Source organism: Anarhichas minor, unplaced genomic scaffold (genome assembly GCF_050575085.1).
Source record: "Anarhichas minor isolate MPS153535 unplaced genomic scaffold, ASM5057508v1 ptg000012l, whole genome shotgun sequence".
Taxonomy (NCBI): domain Eukaryota; kingdom Metazoa; phylum Chordata; class Actinopteri; order Perciformes; family Anarhichadidae; genus Anarhichas; species Anarhichas minor.
In genome coordinates this window covers 2,334,362-2,340,000 of record NW_027466458.1, presented here as the reverse complement: position 1 = coordinate 2,340,000, position 5,639 = coordinate 2,334,362, and positions in this window count along the sequence as shown.

Sequence of the window (5,639 nt, the reverse complement as noted above, 5' to 3'; positions counted from 1 at the left end):
TTTTTCAAGTTTATATAGTGAGTTTAGTGACAACCTATCATGCAAATATATGGATATAGACTGGGGCCAAAGTTGTGTGACCCTAGCAGTATTTGGGTCCCCGTTCCAGCCTGTAGGACATGTCCTTCTGCATCTCCTGGGCCTTGGCTGCCTGGTCCTAGTGAATCAGTTTATCCCACAATTCCTTAAGTCCTTTCAGCAGCCCCTCCACCTTCCTCTCCAAGTGCATAAACTGGGAGTATCCAGGGTAAGCTACTTGTTGGGCAATATGTAAGTCTGAGCCACACCTGGGCTAACCGGCTTAACACCTGACAAAAAAATGTTGAAGGCAAAATAATTTAAGATGGCAGCGGAAGATGACGGCCATTTGGCATTGTTCCAGTTCTCAGATAAGAGACTTTTACTGTGAACGCGACTGAATTATCGCTGGCAAGATAAGACCATAACAATGACATATTATGTAGTTATTGTGATGGTTTGAGATAAAAGGGATCAAAGCATACATTGGGTGTATGTTCTAAAAATCCCTCCTACACCGTTCTGCTTACACAATGCACAAACAACACTGTTACCAAGAAAGCATGAATCAATTATTGTTCCTTCAATGGCAACGGCGATCCAAGACCAGATCAAATGAATAGAGAAGTAGGCCTACTATGTGCTTGCTAGTAAGATGTGTAAATTAAAGGATAGGACATACACAGAAACAAAATGTTCAAAAACACCCAGATGGAGCTGGTTGAGAGCAATGCTCTGATCAGACATCTGGGTTTCAGGGTGCTGAGAAGCAACGCTTTTTCATTCTCTCAGCTGTGATAGTCCCTAAAACAAAACATTAGGCCTATACAGCAAAAGCACCACACACACACACACACACACTTGCAGAATACCAATTCAGGTCAAGCTGAACAATTTAGACGGTTATTAAGTCCAAAAGACAAAGCAGGATAGGAAAATATGTGGGTCATTCTGTGTCATTTAGCCAAAAAGTCCAGTTTAAACTGAAGCAAAATGACACTGCTAATGAACCAGAATGGATTAACCAAACAACTGACACGATCAGCCATTTTAACTGATGGAATAGCAGTCTATCTCTGAATATATTGCTGCTGCTGTGCATACCTGTATTGCACACACACCTCTCAAAGACCACCACCAGTTCCCTTGGTCTACAATGAGTCCACTGAGGTGGGCTCATTTTCACTTTCACCCTCAGGCAGCTGGCAAGCCAGCAGTGACTCCTGTGACAACGAGAGCTGGGTCTGTGAGATAAGCTTTCGGCTGCAATCAGAATCTTTCAGACTTGACAAGGAATCTGAGGGGGCTAAGGTGTTGGATCTGGTTTGTGGGCTGGAAGCAAGGCCGGAGCTGACAGTGTCAGAAGGGCTATTGGAGATCCCAGAGGTGGAGGGGGAGATGACGGACGCTCAGCTGAACCACTATCACCAGCAGGCGGCGATGGCTCTGTGAAACAATTTGTAACCAAGACTGATGGCTTATCATTGCTGTTTGGTGTGGTGGCATAAGAATCCTTCACTTCATCAAAAGTCAATAAGGTTTCTAATTTCCCTTCAAGAACTGAAGGAGAACTGTCCATCACATCATTCAAAGTGATGAGTGGGGCTACCGATGCTCCACCAGCCTCATTTGAAAGTGAAGGGATCCCGCCCTCCATGGAAACTGTAACGCTATCACAGCCAACATCAGCATCCAGCTCACCACCCTCAACATGTTCCTGACTGCATGTTTCCGACTTTGTCGTCATGTCTTTCTGAACATCCGTCATAGTCTTGATGAGTTCACTGTCGAGCTCTGTTGTGTCTCTTGCCTGACTTTGCCTCTGCTGCATTGTTGTGAGAGATTGTTTCTTCCACTTCTACTTTAAATGTGCTGTTCTGGATAGTTAGAACCTCAACGTTAAAAAAACACAAGAGGAATATTAATTAAAGGGGAAAAAGACATACAAATAAGTGCAATAAGACAGCAAATTGCAAGTTGATATACAACGTGCCTATCTTTATTTCTCTCAGGTTTTGTTGCACCCACCCAATAACATTCTTGGTCAGCTTCCAGAAAATCTGACAAACTGGACACTGTAGGACTGAACTAACCTAACCCCAGAAGATGGCAGTAGTGCATCAATAAGGATGCAGAAGCTGGAGTAAAAACCCAAAGATGAGTGGACTATGATAGTCTGTGTTATCGTTTAATCGAAAAAAACGACAATACAGAAATACCACATTTTTCTGTTTTCTGTTTTAAACCAAAAAACGGGAAAGCACAGCCGTTTTTCCGTTTTTGTTGTCTGAGTCCAAAGAAACAAAAATGAGAGAACCAGAAATTAGAAGAAAAATAAATTAATGTAAATAATTAAAGCTGGGCCGTTTGGATGTTATCAACAGTAGTTGACTACATGAGATTTAATTTTCATTTATCCATGTACATCAAGTTTTCGATTAATCGGTGCATTGTTTGATGCAATACAGTTCGTAATACAGTTTAATCAGAGTCATTTTGTGTGTGCAGAGTTGTTGCTGTTAGCACTGATATTTCATTTTCCATTGTATTCCGTTGCTTGAGTGAACGCAGAGCATAGACTGTATAAGGAAACACAGGGTAAACGCGTTTACCATTTCAGTAGATGGCAGTATAAGTGTATTTGAACCATAGATTATGTTCTATTTACCTGTGTCTTTGTCAATGATCTAGGTTATTGATACAAATGTATGCAGTTTGTTTCATCTGATATTTGATGTTCATAGGTAATTTGCAACCTAGTTATATACGTCATGTATTTACTTGTTATTTTTATGTCATGGAAGAGTGAGCATGTGTTCATGAAGCAATAAATAATGACAATAGAAAAATAAAGAGACGTTTGGTGCATTCTTATTGCTTACACTAAGCATCATTTACCAGCCTCATTGATTTATTTGTCACACTTAAATCCTGAATGGAATGGTTAAACAGAAGAGGTGAAAGGGCCAAGATGAGAAGAAATAATGTTGGTCAAGTACTGTGGTCCAAATAAAATGACTTCAGTTTTTTGCCATTGAGATACAGGAAGTTTGACTCTAGAATATTCTAAATTTGTTACTAATCTCACAAGACAAGAGCAAAAAACAAGATGAATTGGTTCTCTTTTCTTCTTTGCTATCATGTTACCTGTCTTTGGTAATGATGTACATGATGTACATGCTATCATGTTACCCCTCAGATTTATCTCTGGAGCTGTAGGCGGAGGCAGACCGTCAGATTTGTTATTATTTTGAAAATAGTGATTGTGTTCATTTGAGTTCCACCTCCAAGCCAGATTTTAGGTCAGCTTCTCGAATGCACAGCGGGCCCACAGAATCAGAACAATTTTATTTCAAAGAGAAAACCATTGTTAAAGATTCCAATTCTTAGGGAAGGAGATCGAGTGTCACACTTTGGCACAAATCCCGTTCACAGTGCACCAGGACCAGGACCAAGAAGCTGCAGAGACGGAATTTGCTCTGCAGTGCCCAGATGTGTGTGTACTGCTGGACAATGCTGTCAATAATCTGCCACAACTTTTTAAAGATGAACTCAAATGTCTGATTGATGTTATAACACTGATGTTTTTTTTAATTTTCTCTTGCATCACTTGTAAATAGGTCAAATATAGAATGTGAAAAACAGTTATCGGTATTGTTACACAAGTGACAACAGGATTAACAGTGGTATGAATAATCATTTGAAGCAATACAATTCACCTGAGCTTCTTAGTTCTTATATGTGCTGTTGGTAAGTGTAAGATTATTGGTTTAATTGACAAATGTCTTGTCATGGTGTTTATGTTGCAGATGGGATGGGGTTATGTTTTTTACATTTTGGGGGTAGAAAGGGAAAAAAATGTTAATTTTGATGAGGATATATCCGTCACTCCGTTACCCTTGAATATGATGTGTATAGTTTTATTTGACTAAGTTTTATTTTAAAGAAGATAAACTTCATGTCTTCACAGTCTGGCATGAATTTCATTTTTAATCTGTTATGGAAAAGGCTGGACCTGTAACATCCACTGTTGATAGTCTTTGTGACGTGTGACAGTTTAGTCAAGAAAATGAAATCTACTCAAACTGAGGATGGATTCAGTCCTCTCTCCGACCACGGAAACTTCACTGACGACAATCATTTTTGAACAGACGAGTGGTGTGTTTTGGAACAGCTCTCGTACAGATCAAAATCATGTGAGCAGATTAACTGCAGACGGAATAATTAGAAGAATTGAGATACAGCAATACAAGTCAAATACAGGAATGTAACCACAATGCAATGCAACAACTAATTCTGAAGGTTTCTGCTTTTAGGGGAGTATTTAACTTGTGCTTGGCATACAGAATTAGAAAATACCAAAGATTTTCCTTCTTTGCTAATCTAGACGGGTGCAAATGTCATTGGATCATATAGAAGTAAATGTGAGCTACTGCTCTTATCTTAGGAAGGTCATGACCTGCTGATTTGTTAATGACCGACATGCAACCTGGGGAACTAAATGGCCATGTTACTCAGTTTTACAGGAACTGCAAACTATACCCCAATACATTGTTAATTATATAATCAGAATTAGCGTAAAGTGTGTACATATACAATGAATATTACCTATTTAAATGTACATGCACAGAGATAGACATACGGTTAGAAACAGGCAACAACGCTGTGAGACATATTAGAAATGTGAGAGTATAGCTGTGCTCTCCATGTTCTTGTACAATAACTCCTAGAGGCAAATCCTACAACAGTGTTCACACACAAGCACAGTGCCTAAATCATTCTTTAGACCAAATTGCTGACATTATGATGACATGATTTTGCCAGAGGTGCTAAGACGCTGACAGCAGAGTTACAACAGAACAGGTTAGAGGTTGAATGATGATGACAGTGACAGTGATGATGGTGCAGTGATGATATAGTAATGTAAGGTAAGGATGGGAAGCAGAGGTGGTGCTATGACTGGGTGGTAATGGAGGCAAGATCCACTGAAGGCTGCTTAATACGAATAAACCAAATGTCTCTTTGTTTTTCAACTGTCATTATTTATTGCCTCATGATCAACACATGCTCACTCTTCCATGTTTGGTTCTGAAATGACATCGAAATAACAAGGAAATACATGATGTATATAACTAGGTTGCAAATTACTCAACATCAAATATCAGATGAAACGAACTGCATTAAATACATCTGTATCAATAACCTAGATAATTCACAAAGACACAGGTAAATAGAACTAAATCTATGGTTCAAATACACTTACACTGCTATCTACTGGTAGAAATGGTAAACACGTTTACTCTGTGTCTCGTTACACGTTTTATGCTCTGCGTTCACTCAAGCAACGGAATACGGTGGAAAAATAAATATCAGTGCGAACAGCAACAACTCTGCACACACAAAATGACTGATTAAACTGTACTACGAACTGTATTGCATCAAACAATGCAGCGATTAATTGAAAAGTTTATTCTCTCTGTGTACATGGATAAATTAATATTAAACCGCTTATAGTCAACTACTGTTGCTAACAGACTCCCATCGGCCCAGATTTATTTATTTGTACTCATTCATTTATTTGTTAGTCTGGTATGTGCTTGCATCATGGACTGTAAATAACA